The sequence below is a fragment of the Cupressus sempervirens genome, chromosome 3, assembly GCF_028749045.1.
Source record: "Cupressus sempervirens isolate cs-2001-9-10 chromosome 3, ASM2874904v1, whole genome shotgun sequence".
NCBI classification, from domain to species: Eukaryota; Viridiplantae; Streptophyta; class Pinopsida; order Cupressales; family Cupressaceae; genus Cupressus; species Cupressus sempervirens.
The window spans coordinates 127,056,157-127,081,174 of NC_143120.1; the positions used below are offsets into that span (position 1 = coordinate 127,056,157).

The 25,018-nt window shown below is 34.2% G+C and overlaps 1 pseudogene; it reads left to right on the plus strand.

Moving 5' to 3' along the window:
• Window positions 1–21,561: 21,561 nt before the first annotated feature.
• On the plus strand, window positions 21,562–23,015 carry LOC149565103 (type I inositol polyphosphate 5-phosphatase 4-like; annotated as a pseudogene).
• The last annotated feature ends 2,003 nt before the right edge of the window (window positions 23,016–25,018 follow it).

Below are 25,018 nucleotides of genomic sequence, written 5' to 3' on the forward strand. Positions count from 1 at the left end.
ATCCTTCTTGCAAGCACCAAAAGCTGTAATACCAATTGTTGGAAATATAGAAAGAGTAACTAAGAGGGGGGTTGAATCAATTGCCATGAAAAAAATTCTATAGATCCCTTAGATGTCTTAAATAACTAGTTATTGTTGTCACTCGATACCCACATAGAAAAATGTATTTATTATGCATGCATAAAAGAAATAAGATGAACACAAGGGACACTAGATTTAATGTAGAAACCCAATATGGGAAAAACCACCAAGAAACCAGCTACCAATTTTCACTCTTCTGAAGTGAGCCCTATTAGGATCCAACCCTATTAAAGGTTACAAAACACATTGTTAGGTGTGACTTTGTCAAAAGATTTAATCACCCTGCTAGGAGTGGCCTTGCTACAGGACTTTAGAACAATTCAATAGAACTATCCACCTTGTTCAAGGATTTACAAAATGGCTATTAAACCAACTCTATTAAGAGATTTAGGAAATCACTACTACAATGATGAGAAAGTAACAATGAAGTGACCTAAATGAGATGCAACTAAACTTTTCTGATATAGATCTTTTTTCTACTTTACTAGATCCTCTTTGATCAAACAAATCTTTTCTACCCCTTAAGGATATTTGATCCTTCTTCAAAATTTGGTCACACTTTCCTCTTCACAATCAATACACTTGCATGCTCGCTCATTCATCCATACTTTTGAATTCACAACTTGACCTTTTATTTATACCTTACAAATGATCCACTTGGCTCATTTACAAGTTACAACTACTAATAATCATTACATAAGTTAGCTACATTCATTACATGAAACAATTAAACTTTATTTCCAAAAAAATGAAATCCTTCATTGGCCGACCCTGCTTGGTAAACACTACTCCAGAAATGATTTCCAATGTTAACCAACTAAAGTTCGGTGACCACTACAAACTTTGCAAAATCCTTTGCAGACTGAGTGAACTGAGTAAACACTAAATTTCCTTTACTAACCTTATGAGATTAGTAGAAACTGACTTCTGCCACAAAAAGCTTTGATGCTCGAGTGAGCTCGGTAGAAGCTATTTCCTCAGAGGAATGCTTGATAGACTCTATAATTCACTTTGTTGACCAACTAAGCTTGGTAGATACTGAGAATTGCCTTGCTGACCAACTAAGCTTGGTAGACTCTATCTGATAACTGATATGCCATTTGTGTAACATAAAAGACAACAACACACAATTAAAAAATTAAATCCAACACTAACAAGGCTACTCATAGGATGACTCGTACTAAGATTGAGGAGCTAAATAGATAAGTTTAGGAGCTATTGAGGAAAGGTTTGATTCGAGAGAGCTTGAGTGCATGTATAGTACCTACAATTCTAGCACAAAAGAAGGATGGAGAGTGGAGAATGTATACAAATTCTTGGGCTATAAATAGAATAACCATTAAGTATCAATTTCCTTTGCCAAGAATGGATGATCTTATGGACTATTTGAGTGGAGCTCAACACTTCACAAAGATAGATCTCAAAAGTGGCTATCATGACATATAGATACAAGAGGGAGATGAGTAGAGGACTACATTCTAGACCAAGAAGGGTCTATATGAGTGGTTGGCCATGCCCTTTGCACTAACCAATGCACTAAGCACCTTCATGTTGCTTATGAATGAGGTACTAAAGAAATTTTTGGAAAAATTTGTTATTGTCTATCTAGATGGTATTTTGATTTTCAAAAATTCATTGGATGAACATTTATTGTACATTCATAGTGTCCTTGAAAGGCTGAGGCAAAAGAAATTGTTGATTAATTTGAAGAAGTGTAGCTTTGTCAAAAGGGAGTTAGTCTATTTGTGGTTTATTGTATCAACTAATGGTCTCAAAATGGACCCAAAGAATGTGAAGGTCATCTTGGAATGGCCTACTCCAAGGTCTACCACTAAGGTGAGGTCATTCCATTGTCTAGATAGTTTTTAACGGAAGTTCATTAGAAATTTTAGTAGTATATGTGCACCCCTAACTAAAACAATGAGGGGGGATGGAAAAGAGTTCAAGTGGACTATAAGAGTTGTAAGGAGTTTTGAATTGTTGAAGAAGAAGGTGACAAAGCAACCTATGTTGGCACTTCTCAATTTCAAAAAAGTGTTCTAGGTGGATTGCAATGCTAGTGACAATGGTATTGGGGATGTGTTGAGCCAAGAAGGTAAGCCTATTGCCTATTTTAGTGGAATATTGAATGATGCAAAGAAGAAATATTCTATTTATGATCAGGAGTTCTATGCAATAGTTTAGGCCTTAAAGAAATGGAGGCATTATTTGTTTCCAAAAGAATTTGTCTTGTATATTGATCAGTAGGCATTATAGTACTTAAATAACCAACATAAATTGAACCAAAGACATTTGAAATGGGTAGAGTTCATGCAAAGTTATACATTTGTATTGAAACATAGAAGTAGAAGGTTTAATAGGGTTACAAATGCATTAATTAGGAGCAAATTGTTGCTGAAAATAATGTAGGTTGAAGTGGTTGGGTTTGATGAACTCAAGAATCTATACCCTAAGGATCTTGACTTTGTAGAGGCATGGAAAGCTTGTAAAGAACCTATTACTCTAGATAAGAGCAAGTGGCTAGATTATTTGATTCAAGATGGTATGTTGTTCAAGGGTAGTTAATTGTGTATCGTAAGGAGTTCTATGGGGGAGAACTTGATCAAGGAGAAACATAGTGGAGAGATGGAAAGACACTTTGGTCGAGATAAGACCATTGCCATTATTAGGGAACATTATTTTTGGCCTTAATTGTCATAGGATGTGAAGAAGTTTTTATAGAGTTGTCAAGTATGTCAAATAGCCAAAGGATTTAGTCACAATACTAGACTCTATCAGCCATTTCCTATTCCATCAATGCCTTGGGAGGACATAGGTATGGATTTTGTTCTTGGATTGCTAAGGACAAAAGGGGTAATGACTAGGTATTAATGGTGGTTGATAGGTTCTCCAAGATGGCACACTTCATTCCATGCCACAAGATTCATCATGCAATACATATTGTAGATTTGTTTTTCAAAGAGGTGGTGAGGCTACATGGTCTCCCAAAAGGTATTATTTCTTACATAAATACTAAATTTGTTGGGTATTTCTAGAGGACTTTGTGGAAGAAGATAAAGACAAAATTGAAGTTCAATTCTGCACATCATCCACAAATTGATGGACAAACAAAAGTTGTAAATATAAGTCTAGGTGATTTTCTAAGGTATTTAGTAGGAGATAAGCCCAAGGGATGGGATTTGATTCTACCAAAGGAAGAGTTTACTTACAACAATTCTATGAATAGGAGTACTAGTAGATCACCATTCTAAATTGTGTATGGGAGTAGTTCAAGGACAACACCAAAGCTAAGAAAAATGGAGAAAGTGGAGAGGAAAAGTGTTAAAGCAGAAGACTTTGCTAAACATATCAAGAACCTACATGAAAAGGTGCAAGTACATATTATGAAGATGAACCTATAGTATAAGGCTAGGGCAGATCAAAAGAGGAGACATAAGGAGTTCCAACTTGGAGATTAGGTTATGGTATATTTGATGAAGGAACAATTTCTAGTAGGTAGCCACAACATGTTGAAGATGAAGAAATTTGGTCCTTGCAAAATTTTAAAGATACATGATTTAGAGAATGCATATGAGGTGGAGTTGCCATATGGGATGCACTATTTCTCCTATTTTCAATAGTGCAGACTTAACAGAATATCATGATAATGGTGCAGATGAGGAGTTGATGTTGGATCCATGTCCAATTCCCACTTCTGAGAATGAAGAGATTAAAGAAATTCAAGATAGTCATGTGGGTCGAAGTACTAGAAATAGGTAGTATGAAGAATACCTAGTCAAGTGGGAAGGATGACTAGTAGAAGATTCCACTTGGATATCTGCAACAGAGGTTGCCCATTTGGGTTTTCCTCTACTAGCTATAAAGTGACAAGGTCACTTTCCAATCTACCCTAGGTGTCTAATGTAGGAGCATCTAGTGGTGTAAGGGAAATCTTGTATCTCCCAAAAATATGCTTAACATTAGTTTCTATTTAATGCATTTTTATTTTTGGATACCGATTTAGGTCAAATGGAGATTCCAACTCTCATAGCTCCTCTATTGGTTTTCTAGGTTAGATTTTTTGAGCACCTTGGGATACATGCCAATGTAGAAAATAAATTATTTTATAATTGAGCCATAATTATGATTAGTTAGAGGGTTTAATTTGGAGGGATGATTATAATTGTAATTTAAAGCACTCAAGAAAAGCAATCAGGTCAAAAGGCTTTATGGTTTCAAAGTTATGGTAGTTTTGAGTTGCTTGGAGACCCCCTAAGAGCACTTCAAAGTCAGATTTGATACACTAAATAGCCTTGTATGGGCCTAAAGAATGGGGTATGAGCTAAGATCATCCAATGGGCTATAGAGAACATGGAGAGCATTCTAAAAATGTAAATAGTTTGTTAATCAGAGTCTTGGATCAAAAGTTATGCCTCCCAAAACTTGTACTACCATTTTTGGATTGTACTCATTTTACATCGACTTTTGACATTTTTTCTAGAACCTTCTATTTTGTTGGTGCATGAAAAATGGCATATTATAAAATGTATTCCTAACACTAAACCTAATTTGGGTTACTTCAGGACTTTTTTGGCATTGTAAAGGTAGTTTTTGGTGGAGTTTGGGAGAAGGTAATAGAGGAGGGTTTTTTTCTCTAGGATTATACAACATTATAAGCCCATACAACATGTCTTTGGGTCTAATTTCACTATACTTAATGTAATAGTAGATCACTTTTGATAATAATATTCCCCTTTTCCTATTGTGTTCATTTTTGTCTTGGATTGTGCCCTCATCAATCTTGTGTCAACTTGGATGCTTATTGATCACCTTCTATACTATCCTCTGTGGTGTTTGACTGCCTTATTTAGGACCCAGGGCCCCTGCACCAAGATCTATGATTTTCTTTCGATGCCCTTTTGATTGATGTATATGTATGTGTAGGTGTACTTGTTATGTATCAAAATTGCACCCTATTAAGTTTGTAGAAAAACTTAACCTTTTGGAGACACATGGAAACATTCCAAGGTTGTGGGTAAACTATGGCTAGAATGAATCTCTAGATTCTAGGCTGGCTTCCTATATGGAAATTCATTCTATACTACCTAAAACTGATTCTTTTTGATGGAGGAAAAGGGGAGAAGGATAACAGAAAATAAAGATCTAAATCCTAAGGTGATACACCAGAAAAAGTATCTTTAAGATCTAATAGATAACCAACACATCTTAAAAATAGTAACAACAAAACTCCTTTTCACAACTTAATAATCAGGATCCTTGCATCAATAACTGATAAGAAGGCTAAAATAATAGTTTCTAAAAGGAGAATAACTTACTCACAATCCAAAAACTACCCTATAACACAACTTTCAACCTGCAAAAGATTGAAACAATCACATGGAAGGCATCAACATGACACACAAACATAGAAAAAGAGAAGGCACAGGCTAAAATTAATATACAAAAGTGCTGCCAATCTGTATATCTCTTTTAGTAATGGGTTACAAAAGGTCTCTGTTCTTGTCAAGAAGTCTAAAAAACTTACAAAACAAAAAGCTAGGTAGAGAAAAGAAGAACCTCCTCCCAAATGAGTCTTTAAGTCATGCTTATGCACTCACCAACCAATTGCATTTTGAAAGCCATAAATGCTAGGTTAGATTTAGTCCTTGAGACCAAACCTGAGTTTTTAAAAAGGCATCAAAAAGGTGTACAAAATAGCCTAAAAGGCACGGTTTGATAATATAATCACAACTGCCCCTCATAAATGCAGTTATATCTCCAAGAAGACTCCCAAAAGTCTCCAAAATGCAATAACTCCTATTTAAAGAAAAAAAATCTTCACCTTTGACTCAACACTTAGCCATAATGATTTGCAAAATATCTTTTTTTAACCTTTTAAAAGAAAACTAAATATTTATGTCTTTGCATAATAGTATTTATTAAATGATTTATATTTCTTAAATAAAATATAAAGCATTTAATATTTATTAAATAATAATTTATTATAATATAATTTATTCCTTTCATTTTAATAAATATTAATTATCATATATAAAATATTAAGTGATACTATTTTAATCACTAAATATTCTATTAGAATAATTAATATTTATTAAAATAACAAGAATGAATTATATTATAATAGAAATACTATTGCAAGAAAAGTATTTAATTTGAAACCTTTATTAAAAAAGGAAACAAATACTTTGCAACTGATCATTATGACTACATATTTAGATAAGGGTAAGTAAAGTTATTTTTGATTTTAAAAACATCACAAACCCATAACATGAGTGACAAAGTTGCAAAATTGGCAAAAATAAATACAAGGCAAAAGCCTTTCTTAGACATGAGCATTGAATATAGGGCATTCAAACCCTAAAAGCATTTCATATCCTTCTCTTGGTCTCTCGCATTTGCAAAATGTAGAGAGCCATTTTCATGAAGGAGAACACGAGGGTTTCGGAAGGAAAACTAGAACTCTTCTACGCATTTTTTTTACCCCCTCTACCTACACTCTTGCTGGGCATGTCCTTATGCATTCAATTTGATGGGTCCTTTGATCATGGTCACTGCTATAGAATTTGGAAGGTATGTTTTTTTCTTTTGTAATGAAATCTAGCTGCCATGGAAAATTTTGAAGTCATTTCATTTGTAAATACCCAGATGGGGCTTCTTGCACATAACTTCATGTTGTATTTCTTGCTTGTGACTATTATGTTTATTACTAGTAATCTAGAGCTCATGAGGGTTTTCCATGTATATGTTATTCAAGGTCTTTGTATGCATGCACATTATTTGCACTATGCTTGATGCCAACATTGATTTCTTTGTGCTAGAACTCCCATGTTGGCGACTATGATTTTTGAGTTTTCCTTGTTTTGAATGGATCTTGCTTGGCATGGGCTGGCAGCATACACCTTTTGTATATTTAATTATTTACAAAACCTAAGATTCAGTTGTCCTCCATAGATTGCAGCATACATTTTCTATCTTGCTGGAGATGTCCTTTTCCTTGAAACTATTTACTGAACTAGAATCTTATTGATAGTAACAAGATTTAAGTGTGGCTGAGCATCATCGTTTGAAAATACTAGAATTCATGGAATCTTGATCTCTTTTTCTTTCTTTTGAAAATGATGACCCACTTTTAGCCTTCAAACAACTAGCTCTAAAAAAAAAGAAAAAAAAATGTGGAAAGTACGAGCACTCTTTCTTTCTGGGATACAAGTGTCTTTCAAGTATGACCAGAATAAAAAAGGCAAACATCAAACAGGAGTGCTGGAAATTTTCCTCTTTTCTCTTGAATTGTTAAACTTATATGCTCCATTAATGATACTCAATAAAAAGTTCAGCCCAAATTTGGATCTTTTGAAAAATTATAATCAGCCCTATTTATACTACTTCCATGACATTAGCTTTTTGTATGAATCACTATTGCAGAATTAGACAAAACAATGTCCCTCCTTCTCCTATTGTCCCACCTTGCAAGCTTCTCACAAAAATATTCTTTTCACTACAAATGGAAAGATGACATCTCTGTTCCTCACAACTTGAAACTTTAAGACTTCAAATCCACCGCTGCTAATAGTGGCATCAATACCACTATCTTTCTCATATGAAACAAAGTAGACACATCTCATATTCTGGTCCATTGATATATGAATATCCATTAAAGGTGAATTTGAACTAGTGTAGTTGTCCATGCTATTTTGCATTTGATGATCAAGTCACTTTGGAACTTCTTTAGGCTGTCCACCATATCATAGTATTTTAGATTAATAACTTAAGAAACAATGTCTATTGCTTCAAATTGTTTGACTAGTTATTCTCTTACATAATACTTATCTACTATTTTAGAGTTCGTGATCTTTCATCATGATATTGATCATACTTTTTCTGTGATTTTTTCTATCTAGTTGTATATTTATGAGGTTCGAGGATGGGCTCATGACACTCAGAAATGATTTTATTTCTTTTGGCACTAGATATCAATATCACTGCTTATTTTCTTTTATAATGAAATGCATTGACAAATAGAGTATTTGTAGGATTATAGATATGTAGTCATTGCTTAGATCTCTCAGGATCTAACATCATTTTCCTTCACTTTTTCTTGCAGCTATTGGAGAATGTGGAGCTTGGAGCTAGACGAGCACACCATGGACAAAGTTCATAACCAGTCAAAGCAATAGGCAGTGACTGGTTATCTCTATTCCTATTTCTTTCATACATATGTATCTCTTTTTTTAATGTATTTCTTTATGAAAGAACATTAGTAGAAAAAGCTATACTCAGGGCTTGTGTGAGATCCTTTCCTTTCAGCATATCAATTCATTTCATTCTATGTAAAATTTAGTTGTATTTTGAAAGTAAATAATACAAGGACATTTCTATTGTCTTGGCACACAATGAATAACACTTATGTATTTTGATTACTCGTCTTCATACTAACAATTTTACAAGTGTGCAAAGTTTTAATAACATTTTTTTTGTGACATCTTCTATATGTCTACTTGCTAGACATCAAAACTAGTAGCCTTACTAATTAGTCCATTGGGCAATAGATTCAATTTGGGTATATGAGAATAAGTGATTTTTTTAGCTTAGTGTTATTGTATTGCTTCCAATGGCAATGAATAAATTCTTCATCATTATGAGTTATGTTTGTGAGACTGAGCTAAAGGGAATTATTGTGTATTCTCATATGGCTGAACCACAAATATGACATAGATAGGCAAATTAGAGTGGTGTTGGGTGCATGTAGGTGTTATAGCTAGGTGTCCATGTTTAGATGTGTTCATTGGGATTTTTACATGGACTACCTAATGACTATCAAATTAAGGATACTATTATATGTTCATATATGTAAGCATGGGTACATGGTTATGGTATCTGCATGAATGCAACATTATTCTGCTTTGCCTAGTTGTGCAACACATGGAAACTCTTTATTGAAAACAAGAAACACTCAAAACTAAAGAAAGCATGTGCTGGAACAAAAATTAGGGAAAACCAAACAACTAAACTATTATATACAAGGATAGATCCTATCTCAAAAAAAATTCTTGAGGTGAATCCCATTCATTGGGATTCGCTCCATGTGGCCATCCAAACTTGATAATTGAAAAGCGTTATGTTGTTTACATTCTGAGATAATATAATGCCCACTCCAAAAGTTCTCAAACTTTGAAGGTTTTCTTGGCCTACTTTTCAACACATCCCACTTTAATACCACATCTCCCTCATTGAAAACTTTAGGAGTATACCTCCTATCAAATGTTCTTTTAGTTTGTAATTGTTGATACTCCAAAGTTTGCATAGCTTTTCTTCTAACTTCATCTAGATCCATTAATTCAGCATACCTGACTACCATAGGGTCCTCTTCTTCAAATGTTTGTAACTGATGCATAATATCAAGAGCTAGAAGCTCAATCAATAAGGGTAAACTTGCCTCTTTCCCATATACTAGCATATATGGAGAATTACCAATTTATCGCTTAGGAGTTACATGGTTTGCCCATAACACAATCTTTAAATGAGAATGCAAAAATCTCTAATTTTCTTCCATTGTCCTCTTAAGGATCCTTATTAAGTTCTTTTTTGTACTTTTAGCTAGACCATTCCCTTGAGGGTAGTAGTTTGAAGATGTACTCAAGTAAATACCATGCTTGACAGCCCAATCAATTATTTTAAAACCAACAAATGCCAGTGCATTGTCAGATATTATAGATTTTAGGACACCAAATCTGGTAACTATATCCTCCTAAAAAATTAGAATAGAAAATTCATTTGAGTCCCTTAAAGAAACTACCTCTATCCACCTTGTAAAGTAATCCATTGTCGTAAGCACCCACCTATGACTAGCACTAGATGGCAGATTAATAGGTCCTATGAAATCAAGACCCCACTTCATGAAAGGCTGGCTTACTTGAACTGGTTGTAAAGGCATGGCTGAGAGTTTCTCCTTGCCTACAAAGAGTGCACACTTCACACACTTTTTAGACCAGGCATAATAGTCTTTAAACAATTCTGGCTAATAATAACCAACACGCATGATTTTCCATGTAGTCATCTGCGGGACAAAATGACCTCCTTAATCTCCATCATGAAACTCTCTCAAGATTCTTTCCACTTGATTAGAGTGAATGCACCTCAATAACATCCCATTGACATATTTTCTAAACAAAATCTCATTTATTAAAACATAAGGATTAGACTACAGACAGAAATACCTTCTCTTAGCTTTGTCTAAATCCCACAGACATTCACTAGTTTGCAGAAAATGTGCCATTTTTTGCACCCAATCAGTGGCAAAATCTAAAATAGCTTGTTCACTACTCTGAATAACTAGAATAGTGGCATGTGCATCTCCTTCTTTGCTACTTATAGCATCAGCTAGCTGCTCACAAAACCCTTTTCCTCTAATCAACTTGGTGACCTTAATCTCCACATCGTATTCCATCACCTTAGTCACCCAACTAGCTCTCTTATCACTTAAATCCTTACTTAAAAGGAATTCTTTGATGCTTGGATGAGCAACCATTAGGAAGATCTTATTATTTGATAACATCTTCTTAAATTTTTTTAAACTTCTTATAATAGTGAGCACATGCTTTTCCACAAATGAATGCCTGAGCTCATAGTCCTTAAGACCTTGATTGAATAATGCCACCAGCTAGTCTAGGCCTTCCTCATTGTGTTGCACTAACATTGCTGAGATAGAGTCAATATCCCCATAGGTATATAAGATAAAATCCTTAGAAAAATCAGGATTTACAAGTGTAGGCACTGCTGCAAGTGCCTCCTTGATTAGCTAAAAACTCCTTTTCCCATCTTTATTCTAGGTAAAAGGTGTATTTTTCTGTAACATGGCTGTCAGTGGGTTCAACAAGTCTACAATATCTAGAATAAACCTTCTAAAAAAATTTATTCAGCCAATTAAACTTTTTAATCATTTCTTTTGTTCTAGCAAAGGAAGAGCCAAGATTGATGTTATCCTTTCAAGATCTATGGTGATACCCTATTTAGACACCACATAACCAAGCAATCTACCTTCATGAACTACAAAAACACATTTCTTGGGATTAAGGGATATCTTGAACTCTCTATACCTTTCAAAAATCTTCCTTAGGTGCTTTAGTTGATCCTTCACTTCCCTAGAACAAATAGTGATGTCGTCTAGGTAAACCAAAACAATCCTATACATTAGCTTATAAAAAGCCATATCCATGGCTTTCTGAAAGGTTGCCTCAAACAAACCAAAGGGCATCTTTTTGTATGCCATAGTACCCCACTTGGTGGTAAAATTTGTCTTAAATTGGTCCTCTTCCCTTACTAAAATTTGATTATAACCTGAATATTCGTCTAGCAAGGAAACCCTTTCTAATCCTAAGACTACCTGAAGGATCTACTCCATAGAAGGAAAAGAATGTCGATCTTTCAAAAAAGCTCTATTCAAGTCTCAAAAATTGACACATAACCTTATTTCACCACCTTTTTCCTTATAGGCACAAGGTTCAAGACCCAAGAAGTATGCTTAATAGGGAAAATAATACTACTTTTAATCAACTTATTCAGTTCCTTTTGCATAAGTGGCTCCAGCTTTGGATTCAAAGGCCTCTATATTTGCTTTACTAGTTTAGCATCTAGTTCAAGCTCAATAGTGTGTTGAGAAAGTTGGGGATTAAACCCCTTCAAATCACCATATTCCCATGCAAAGACATCATTGAATTCTTGTCCTTTCAAGATCTATGGTGATACCCTATTTAGACACCACATAACCAAGCAATCTACCTTCATGAACTAAAAAAACACATTTCTTGGGATTAAGGCATATCCTGAACTCTCTATACCTTTCAAAAATATTCCTTAGGTGCTTTAGTTGATCCTTCACTTCCCTAGAACAAATAGTGATGTCGTCTAGGTAAACCAAAACAATCCTATACATTAGCTTATAAAAAGCCATATCCATGGCTTTCTGAAAGGTTGCCTCAAACAAACCAAAGGGCATCTTTTTGTATGCCATAGTACCCCACTTGGTGGTAAAATTTGTCTTAAATTGGTCCTCTTCCCTTACTAAAATTTGATTATAACCTGAATATTCGTCTAGCAAGGAAACCCTTTCTAATCCTAAGAGTACCTGAAGGATCTACTCCATAGAAGGAAAAGAATGTCGGTCTTTCAACAAAGCTCTATTCAAGTCTCAAAAATTGACACATAACTTTATTTCACCACCTTTTTCCTTATAGGCACAAGGTTCAAGACCCAAGAAGTATGCTTAATAGGGAAAATAATACTACTTTTAATCAACTTATTCAGTTCCTTTTGCATAAGTGGCTCCATCTTTGGATTCAAAGGCCTCTATATTTTCTTTACTGGTTTAGCATCTGGTTCAAGCTCAATAGTGTGTTGAGAAAGTTGGGGATTAAACCCCTTCAAATCACCATATTCCCATGCAAAGACATCATTGAATTCCTGAAAAAGTTGGATAAATGAATGTCACTCCTCTACTGTGCACACCTTACCTAGCTTTAACAATTTTATTTTGAATACCTCAACTTCTTCATAATGTTCCTGTTGAACCTGCATGCTGGCCTATGATTTTCTAGTTTCATCATCAGTGTTAAAAATGGATTCAAGGGTGACCAAAACCTTCGGCATCTTATTACTTTTTAGCTAAATAATTTGACCAAGACACTAATGCTGAATATTCCTTTGGCTAGCTTGAGAAAACTTGGCCTCCTCTCTTAAAAAATTGACTATTTGCTGGTCACTTTCAAAAACTTGCCAGTGTGTATTATTATCGGGTATAGCATGTTTGATAACAACCTTGACATGCTAGCTAGTTATTTTGTTGCTAATTTCTTTTGGAATATCAAATTCAGCACCAATACTAGCTAGTCTATCAGCATGCTTATTCTAATTTTTGGGTATGGAAATTAGATTATAAGCATCAAAACCCTCAAGAAGATCCCATACTTTGTGCTTGTAAGATTTGAGTAGATCATTCTTGGTAACATTTTGGTTTCTCACTTGATTAATGATCAACTCATTGTCCCCATACACCTTTAAATAGTTGATACCAATCCTTCTTGCCCATTCTAATCCATGGATCAAGGCCTCATACTCAGCTATGTTATTTGAACAACTGAAATAGAAATGAAAAGCTGAAAAGTACCTTTCATTTCTTGGGGAGATCAACATGCAACTTCCACTAGCTCCAACCTTGTTCCTTGCACCATCAAAAAAAATCTCCCAAACTTCGTTATCTTGCTATCCAAACTGCTTTTCTACACTTTTTTCTAGATTGGGAATGAAGGAATCAACTTCCTATATTAAATACATGACCAAACCAACATGTCCTAGATTTTCCCATGGACTTTTAGTTTGATTCTGAAAGGCCCATTCATCAAGAAGGATATCTGGTATTTCCTTGGTTTGAGTGTCACCCTCTCAAACTTTAGGTCGTTCCTCTTGCTCACTCACGAGCAAGTTGGCATTTATGGGGCTTTGAGAATAAGGCTCAATATGAGCTTTGGCTATAGGCTCTGATCTTATAGTAACTTTGGTACCATACCTAGTTCTAAACAAAATGTGAGACCAATTAGATGACAAATAACCTTCAACTTTGTCAGTGAAATCCCTTGATAAACATATAGCAAAATAAGGAGGTAGCTCTATGAAAAAAATATCTTATGGGATAGAAAAATTTGGACAAGCTTGCAAGGTTAAATAAAGATTCTTAATGACCCCTATGGTATTAACAACAATCCCATCTAGTTGTACAGCTCCCTTTTCAAGTGACTCATATTTGATACTCAACTTGTTTGCAATTTGTTTGTGCATCACCGAGCTACTTGCACCTGAATCAATCATATAGTTGTGAATTAGGTACTCTCCTATAATCAAAGATATGTAAAAGAGTGGGTGTTTGACTACTAGGGGTTGCTACTCATTTCCTTTTGTAACAACATTAGTCATTACAAACTTAGTTTCTTCACTTTTAGGTTTACTAGAAAGACTTAAACGTGATAAGGCTGATTGTAGAAGGTCCTTTTGACCTCGAACACCCAAAAAATCCCACATGGAAGTAGATACATTTTCCTTCTTCATATGATCCAAAATATTAAAAGACATCATACCAAACTTAGATTGGGCCTTTTTAGCAACAACACCAATGTTAACATTCATTGGTTGTATTAGAATTGTAGGCCTTTCATTACTAGCTAAAGCTAAATACTTTTGGAAATTCTGCATACTCTCAGCACTAGATGAGCTTGCATCTTTTGGACCACTTTCTATTGCTCTCTTTTTGCTTCTAGTATTGTCTACAATAGAGAGAACAACCTGATTTGTGCCACAAAAATCAACATCCTACCAATTTATTAGAGTTGTCTCTGGTGGTCTGCCTTCATGTTGCTATAAAGTGGCTTCATTAGAACCATCATCTTGTGAATTTGGAATATTTTGAACCATCATCTTGTGAATTTGGAATATTTTGAACCATCAAGGCCTGATTTATGACCCCATTCATGCAAGTACTTTGATTATGCTGCTGGTTACATGGAAAACACCACTCATAATCCTGAACTAGGTTGTTTTGAGTAGGAACTAGCTCATTTGAGGTGCTAGTAACATTGGGGTTATAGGGTTGATAAGGGCTTGTATTAAGATTTGGTCTTTGGCCTTGGTTATTTGGCTGATAAGGCAGTTTATTGCCCTGATTTTGCTGATATTGGGATTGATAAGAGGGATGATAAGGCCTATATCCCTAACTTTGGTGCTTTTTCATATTCACAATTTCATTACCGAAAGTCTGTAAAATACACTTAATCTCTTGTAAATCCACAGATTGAGCTGGAAGGGCACTATTTTACAAATTGGGTTGTGTATTAGGTGTTGGCAATGTTGGAGCTGCTAGAATAATAGCTAAGGGGGTTGCTTGCAAAGGTATCATTGACTGAACTACAAGTGCTATTAGTAAAATTGTCATAGGTGGCCTTGGGGCAATTTTTCTAGCCTATATAAGGCTATTTTTTTCTCTCACAGCTACGTCATAAGCATCTAGAAGTGTAATAGTTTGCATAGATTGTATCATAACTGCTATATCACTATTGAAAGCCCTTAAATAATATAAAAAAGGATGTTCAGCTGAGGATCTTACTATTTGTGGAATTCTATCTCATGTCCTTTGGAAACAAAAATTAAAATCTGTTACTTGCTCATGAGGGGACCTTTTGATCATTGACAGTTGTTCTACCAAGGATAGATGGTCAGATTTGTCTTCCAAAAATTTGCAAAGTTCAATACCTAATTGACCCCAATCAGCAATAGAACCCACTAGTTGCCTTCTAAACCACTGTAATGCTTTTCCTTTAAATGACACAGCCAACAACCTAACAATAACATTATCTTCTATGACATGGTGTAGGGCACAAAGATTAGCCACATCCTTAATGTGTTCAACTGGGGTGGTTTGATACTCACCTATAAATATGGTAAACTTTTTAATATAGCTATAGGAATGACATCATGTTTAGTTAGATTCAAAGGACTGCCTTGATTGAATGAGACAAATGGCTGGTTTCTTTGTGATGCCATGAGAACCTACAAAAAATGACCTCCTGGTGTAGTGAAAACTGGAATAGCAGGGTAAACTCTAACTATAGCATGACTAGACTTCGCTTTTCTTGCATAAACCACTGTCTTTTTGGGCTTTTCAATTACCCTTCCTCTTCTCCTAGGTAGAGGTAGTTGCAAATATTCAAAATTTGATGAGCTACTTCTTGTTTGCGCTCTTCTCATATGTTGTAATCCACTAGTCCCACCTTTCCAAAGCTCAGAGTTGCCAAATGTGTAATTTTGAAACCTCTTCTAGGCTAAAAATACTGCTATATACACTAACAACAACAAAAATATTGCAAAAGATGACTGGAAAAATTAGTCACTGGTCTCACTTAGCATGCCAAAAACTATTATCTATCAAAATTGCACCTTGTTAAGTTTGTAGAAAAACTTAACCTTTTGGAGACACATGGAAAAATTCCAAGGTTGTGGGTAAACTATGGTTGGAATGAATCTCCAGATTCTAGGTCAACTTCCTATCTGGTAAATCACTCTATACTACCTAAAACTGATTCTTTTTGGTGGAGAAAAAGGGGAGAAGGATAATAGGAAATAAAGATCTAAATCCTAAGGGTGATGCACCAGAAAAAATATCTTTAAGATCTAACAGATAACTAGTGCATCTTAAAAACAATAACAAAAAAACTCCTTTGCACAACTTAATAATCAGGATCCTTTCATCAATAACTGATAAGAAGGCTAAAATAATAGTTTCTAAAAGGAGAATAACTTAAAATCCAAAAACTAGCCTATAACACAACTTTCAACCTACAAAAGATGGAAACCATCCTGTGGAAGGCATCAACACGACACATAAACATAGAAAAAGAGAAGGCACAAGCTGAAATTCCTATCCAAAAGTGTTGCTAATCTATATATCTCTCTAAATAATGGGTTACAAAAGGTCTCTGTTCCTATCAAGAAGTTTGAAAAACTTACAAAATAAAAAGCCAGGTAGACAAAAGAAGAACCTCCTCCCAAATGAGTCTCTAACTCATACTTATGCACTCACCATCCAATTGCATTTTGAAAGCCATAAATGCTATGTTGGATTTAGTCCTTGAGACCAAACTCAAGTCTTTAAAAAGACATCAAAATGGTGTACAAAATAGCCTAAAAGGCATGGTCTGATAATAGCATCACAACTGCCCCTCATAAATGCAATTATATCTCCAAGAAGACTCCCAAAAGTCTCCAAAATGCAATAACTCCTCTTTAAAGAAAAAAAATATTCACCTTTGACTCAACACTTAGCCATAATGATTTGCAAAATATATGTTTTTAACCTTTTAAAATAAAATTAAATATTTATTTCTTTGCATAATAATATTTATTAAATAATAATTTATTCCTTTCATTTTAATAAATATTAATTATCTTATATAAAATATTAAGTGATACTATTTTAATCACTCAATATTCTATTAGAATAATTAATATTTATTAAAATAACAAGAATGAATTATATTATAATAGAAATACTATTGCAAGAAAATTATTTAATTTGAAACCTTTATTAAAAAAGAAAACAAATACTTTGCAAATGATCATTATGACTACATGTTAAGATAAGTGTAATTAAAGTTATCTTTGCATTTTGAAAACATCACAAACCCATAACATGGGTGACAAAGTTGCAAAATTGGCAAAAATAAATACAAGGCAAAAGCCTTTCTTAGATGTGACCATTGAATATAGGGCATTTGAACCCTAAAAGCATTTCATATCCTTCGCTTGGTCTCCCGCATTTGCAAAATGAAGAGAGCTGCTGTCATGAAGGAGAACAAGAGGGTTTGGGAAGGAAAACTAGAACTCCTCTAGGAATTTTTTTCACCCCTTCTATCTACACTCTTGCTAGGCACATCCTTATGCATTTGATTTGATGGGTCCTCTGATCATGGCCACTCCTATAGAATTTGGAAGGTATCTTTTTTCCTTTTGTAGTGAAATCTGGCTGCCATGGACAATGTTGAAGTCATTACATTTGTAAATATCCAGATGGGGCTTCTTGCAAATAACTTCATTCTATATTTCTTACATGTGACTATTGTGTTTATTAATAGTAATTTGGAGCTTATGAGGTTTTGCCACATATATGTTATTTGGGGTTTTTGTATGATTGCGCATTATTTTCTCTATGCTTGATGCCGACATTGATTTCTTTGTGCTAGAACTCCCATGGTGGTGACTGTGATTTTGGAGTTTTCCTTTTTTTGAATGGATCTTGCTTGGCATGGGCTGGGAGCATACACCTTTTGTATATTTAATTCTTTACAAAACCCAAGATTCAGGTGTCCTCTGCAGATTGCAACGTACATTTTTCCTCTTGCTAGAGATGTGCTTTTCCTTGAAACTAGTTGCTAAACTAGAATCTTCTTGATAGTAACAAGATTTAAGTGTGGCTAAGCATAATCGTTTGAAAATACTGGAATTCATGGTATCTTGATCTTTCTTTCTTTCTTTTGAAAACGGTGACCCACTTTTAGCCTTCAAACAACTGGCTCTAAAAAAAAAGAAAAAAAAAAGTGGAAAGTACCAACACTCTTTCTTTCTAATATACAGGTGTCTCTCAAGTATGAACAAAATAAACAAGGAAAACAACAAATAGGAGTGCTGGAAATTTTTCTCTTTTCTCTTGAACTGCTAAACTTATATGCTCCATTAATGATACTCAATAAAAAGTTCAGCCCAAATTTGGATCTTTTGCAAAATTATAATCAACCCTATTTATACTGCTTCCATGACATTAGCTTTCTGTATGAATTGTTTTTTTAGAATTAGAAAAAATAGTATCCCTCCTACTCCTATTGTCCCACCTGGCAAGCTTCTCACAAAAACATGCTTTTCATCGCAGATGAAAAGATGACACCTCTATTCCTCACAACTTGAAAATTTAAGACTTCAAATCCACCGCTGCCAATAGTGGCATCAATACCACTATCTTTCTCATATGAAACAAAGTAGACACATCTCATATTCTGGTCCATTGATATATGAATTTTGTTAAAGGTGAATTTGAACCAGTGTAGTTGTCAATGCTATTTTGCATTTGATGATCAAGTCACTTTGAAACTTCTTTAGGCTGTCCACCATATCATAGTATTTTGGATTAATAACTTAAGCAATAGTGTCTATTGCTTCAAATTGTTTGACTATTTATTCTCTTACACAATAATTATCTACTATTTTAGAGTTCATGATCTTCCATCATGATATTGATCATGTTTTTTCTGTAATTTTTTCTATCTAGTTGTATATTTATGAGGTTCAAGATTGGGCTCATGACACTCACAAATGATTTTATTTATTTCGACACTAGATGTCAATATCATTGCTTATTTTCTTTTACAATGAAATGCATTGATAGATAGAGTATTTGTAGGATTATAGATATGTAGTCATTGCTTAGATCTCTTAGGATCTAAAGTCATTTTCCTTCACTTTTTCTTGCAGCTGTTGGAGAACGTGGAGCTTGGAGCTGGATGAGAATGTCAGGGATAGATTTCATAACCAGTCAAAGCAATAGGAAATGATTGGTTATCTCTATTCCTATTTCTTTAATACATATTTATCTCTTCTATTTATGTATTTCTTTATGAAAGAACATTAGTAGAAAAAGCTATACTCATAGCTTATGTGAGATCCTTTCCTTTCAACATATCAATTCATTTCATTCTATGTAAATATCAATTGTATTTTGAAAGTAAATAATACAAGGACATATCTATTGTCTTGGCACATAATGAATAACACTTATGCTTTTTGATTAATCACCTTCATACCAACAATTTTACAAGTGTGCAAAATTTTAGTAACAGTACTTCCAGTGCCTCAATTTTAAACTTCCAAATCAGCCACATCAAGTAAATCTTCCGTTGGTTCAATTTGTTGGTTATGGTGTTGTAGGATTCATCTTGTAAGAAGATAGCAATTGAAAGAAGTACTAAACTTGAATCCTAATTCTCAAAGTTTAGAAGGTTCAGAATTATGAGCTTTTCCAAAGTTCAAAAGTGAGTTTAGATATTTAAAGTTTTAAGGTTCAACATCTACAACTTGAAAAAGAAGATTGAAAGTTCCAATTTAGGATTTGGGGTTCAATTTAAAAATAAAGCTAATGCATTCCCTTGAAATCATTATAGTAGAATGACATCATGTGAGTTCATAATAAAAAAAACCCAATCACAAATGTCATCAAGGCCAGTGGGATAATACACATGTGCAAAATATTCAAAATAAAGATGTATTGTTGTATCTAGTATCTATATTGTAAGCATTCTTTATTGAATTACTTATGAGAACCGAACATGTAGTGTCTAATGCTTCAAATTTCTAAAAGTGGAGAGATATTTGGGTGATTTTAAACATAGTTTGAAAATTGGCAATAGTATTGGGTCTATATTTGAATAAGTTTTATCAAATATCTTGATTGCTCAGTTGGATACATAGGGCATAATATGTTGGCATTGCATGGGCTACATGTTTAATGACACATCATGCAACCTAAGTTCATAAAAGGTATGAATAAAGATACAATGATATATCAGGTTTAGTATCACAACCCATGTAAGGTCTTAGTGAATCTTTGCAGAAGGAGACCCAAGAACTATTTGACAAAGTGCTTGTGTATCCTAGAATCATATCGAACCTATAATGTTGGAGTTGTATGTGAAACACTTAATGATGGTGAGAACAAAGAATTCCATGACAATTTCTAATAGGAAAGTACATTAGTGCAACACACAACTGAATCTCCATGGAATTTCATGTTTTATTTCAATGAATGTGGACAACATGTGGTGAACTTTGTGCATTATAATTTGGTGTGAAGACATCAAACACATAATTTTGCATTTAAAATGCCAAATAGAATGACTTGAGCATGAAGGAGTTACTTTGGAAGAGCACTCCCATGTTCATTTTTCACAAAGAGAAGCTATTTTCTCATTTTCTACCAAAGTGAAGTCAATATGAAAAAAAATGACTGTGGCTGGGATCCAAATTACAATGATGAACTTCTATTGCAAGAGGATGGGAATGAGGTAATCTCACCAAATTCAGGGCTTATTGGAGGTATATGATAAAGTCAAGCATTAGGTACTACCAGAACTTCTGGTACTGGTGTTGGTAGATATGGTCATGGCCATACCTAGTCACAAAGTTCAAGCAAAAATTCAAATGCATATAGATCCAACAAATTAGTTCAAGGTTATTCTAATCCAAAAGGGAGTCCCCCATCTATTCATGTAATGGTGCTAGGTTATGCTCGATCAATGCTGAAGCCTTTACACCATGTACAGAACTCTCCAAGTTATCTAGGGTAGTAGTCATCATAGACTTCTTGGTAACATTTTCAGCAGTATTGTCCTCTATTAGTGTTGCATTCCAATCAATAGTTGCTTCCTAGTGTGTTGGGACAACATATCGTTCATCAATCAAGTAATGTGGATGATGCAATACAGATATTGAAAGGTCTATGGGAATGATATGAGATCTTTCACTAGCTTCATTACACAAATGAGTCTCTAGAGTCTACTACCAAGTCATCACATCAATACATCAGTGGTCATTTCCACCATTAAAAAGAAATTGATCTAATTGATGAGGTTGATTCTTGTATGCATCTTTTCCATTCACAGGTTCCTAAAGAAGAAAAAGAGCATGAGAGAGAAGTGAGACAGATTACAAAAGAAAAGAATGAAGTTGTTTGATGTCAAGATTTTGAAAAGGATGGAGAGCTATGTGATTGTGAGATGGGGTTGAAGGCACAAATCAAATCCATATCACATAAAGTAAAATTTGACAATGAATTGGTATATGAATCGGTGCTACTACTAAACTCTTAAAACACACGTGATTTCCTCCATTATTGCTACAATGAAGGCTTATAATAGTAGAAAGAAAAAGAATTCATGGCTAAAGTTGGTGGCAAAAAAATGGTTGAACATTAAGACCAAAGTAGATGAGTTTCATGTAGATGAGAGTTTTTAAGATCATTTGATTGAAAGATGAAGGAGCATGTTAGCTAAGGATTCCTTTCTTTCAAGAAGAGGCTTAGTATGCAATTTCTTGTACAAAACTAAATCTTTGACATGAGTAAGCATTGAACCAGAAATAGCCCAAGTAGCAGATGCTCAAAAGATAAGGAATGTTGGGGGTAAAGCACCTTACAATGGCCTCGAGTTAGATGACTGGTTACATGCATCACCTCCCTCAGATATATATGTTCTTGGGTTTCAAGAAATTGTGCCTTTAAATGCAAGACATGTCCTAGGTGTAGAGGACAATAGCCCTATAGAGAAATGGCTCTCCCTTGTTCATCAAAGACTTGACAACAATAGAAATCACTACCATAGTCCATCACCTTCTAGTCAACATGATTAAACTAGAGAAGCATCAAAATTTGTTAATGGTATTGATTCTAATTTAAGAGGTTCTAAACTACATACCTTATAGAAAAAGTCCTCTAAACCCTCAAATTTAATTTCCAAAAGGATTCGTGAGACAAAAGTTCACCACTAAAAGTGAAGTGAAGAATAACTCTAGTGGAACATCTCTCATTGGGAAGACTAACTGATTGGGTGGATTCAAGTAGTTCTTCTTGATCAATTTCATTAGAAGATGAAAAGGGTTTGAGTGGATCAGATTCACCCTGCATTGTTTTTCATTCTCCAATGTCTTGTAGCCCTCTATCAAATCAATGCAATTTAGGTGAAATGAGCTACAAATTGAGTTCAACTTAGCCAAATTATTGTTTGGTAGCTAGCAAGAAAATGGTTGCCATATTCCCATGTGTGTGGGTGTGAAGTCATCTGAGATAGGATGTTAGAGATTTAAAAGTCTCTTGTGTTGGTCATGGGATAATGGGTTACCTTGGAAACAAAATCTATGATTTCCAACCAAAAACCTAAGGAGTTCTATTTCCATTAGCATGTTATATCATCAGACAAGCTTTTTCTTTATCTGTACTTGTTTGACATCAGGACACAAAATCTTTGCTAAAGAAATCACCTAAAAACATTTTGGAGCATGATCAAGTTATTTGGCCTGGGGATTTTAATTATCACCTTTCACTGCGCTATGTTGAAACTAAAAGACTACTAGAAATAAGTGATTGGGAGTATCTTTTGGAGAAAGATCAATTTTGTAGTGAGAAGAAAATAGGTTGTATATTCATAGGTTGGAATGAAGGGAAAACATATTTCAATCCAACTTATAAGAATTTTGATTTAACTTTTGCTATGACAGAGATTTATTCCAAAAGCACTATGGAGGATGAAATTATGGGGAGAGCTAGAAGTACCTATCCTCTTATTAGAAAGTTGAGATAGGAATCACAATTGAACAATCACGAATTAAAGAAGAGATAAAGGAGTTTGGCCAGTACATAGGGTTGAAACATATTTTCCTCCTTTAATATACTTTCATCTTTTCCTATATTAGACCTTGATATTAATATTTTAAGGATGCTTATTCCCAAGAAGTGAAAAGACGGGGAAACCAGATGTCAAAAAAGGAAGGAAACAAATCACCTTCTCAACATTTAGTTATATAACCAAAAGGACACTATGGGAGAGGGGAAGGTTTGTGAAGGGGATTATTTATGCAAAAGATTTTTTGGTAGAAGTGGTTCTTCTTTTCTACAAAAAGTAGGCATTTCTGGAGTAGAGGGGAGGGCATTTAGTTTTTGTATTTTGGTTTATGCATTGGAGATTGTTATTCAATTTTTATAATAGATTTGGCTATAGATTGCAAGAAAATATAATCAGAGTGTTGTGTTTGTTGTGTTTAAAACAACAAAGGTTTTTTTATAAATCAGAATATTTGAGCATCACTTTTTCCGATTACTTTCAATAAGAGTATTGTTACAATTAGTTTCGAGCACTTTTTTGCATATGAAAATGGTGATGGGGTGATAGATCAAAGTACTATCATTTGTTCCTGTTGTAAAGATTAGAATGTTTAATCGTCATTTTCATTTCATGTCATTGCATGTGCATAACTAGCAATATCATTGCATTACGAATATCAAGAAGTCATAAGAATTGTGGGTTCTTGGTATTGGTTAGGTGTAGAACTAAAATTTTCCTAAGTTAGTTCTGTCTAGGGCTGGCTTGGTTTTCCTCTTCTATTCTCAAGTTAAGAACATACCCAATTAGTTTAGGAACAAACAAAATTCATTGAATATCATTCAATAAGGGAGCTGTACCTTTGAATTGAGAGTAAATCAATCAAGCTAATGATAGATTATCCAATTTCTTGTATTGGATCGTTCTTTCAAGTTTGGCCATTTGAGAGTTAAATTAAAAATAACAAATCTCTTTACCAACAGATTTTTGGCAACTCTACTAGGGAAGCATAAAAGAAGATTAGTGTTAAGTTTTACTTCATTGGTTTATTATCATCTCTACTTCCTAGAGATTGGAAACTCTATTTTTAATTCTTAGAATTTGTGCTTAGGCAGTTCAGTGCTTTCTTTTCAGAATTTGTGGTGCCTCCCCTAGGATGGAGGTTGGTGTCTCTGTTGAAGAATTTTTCTTGAAATATTTAGAAATTTTAAAAGATTGGATGCCAATAAGAGATGAAGATGTTTCAAACATCTTTATCTTTATTCCAGGATTCAAAACCCCAATTCAAGAAGTTATAGAAGACATGGCAAGAAGTGTGAATTGGTTGAAGGCTGCCTATGGCTCTTTCCTCATCAAGAAGAAACCTCTTGTGCAAGGACTCAAGGAACAAGAGCATGCATGTGAAGATCTTAGCAAGCTGAAAATGAGGAGCCTAACATCATCTCATTACATGTGCCACATGAACTAGAAGAAGAACAACATATACAAGATGACCATGAAGTAAGTAATGATGGATGCTCTTATAATTTACATTTTCAGCCTAATTTTTCAAATGAGGAAAAGGTCAATTTTTTTGAGAATAAAGAAAGTTTCAAATTGAAGTTGGATCCTATGTTAATATAAAGAAAATTTCAAGATGTATCGGTTCCAAGAGTATGCTATGATAAAATTCCCTCATGTCAAATAGATGAAGGAGCATTGTTTTCTAATTCTTTCTTTGAGTTTCAAGATAAAGGTTTGGTTGAGATTGAAGAAGTTAAAAGGTTACACTAGTTGATACCATCCATGATTTAAACAAACACATTACCTTGTAAGGAAGAGGTATCTCTTAGCTCTTACCAATTATTTAAGAATGGGATGCTCCTCTGATAGTTTCTGGTTATGATTCATTATCCTATGTTTCTATTTTGGATAAAAGATATTAAGATTTAATTGGTGAGGATGATAAGGAAGTTATCATAGTCAAATTTTATCCTAAAATTAGA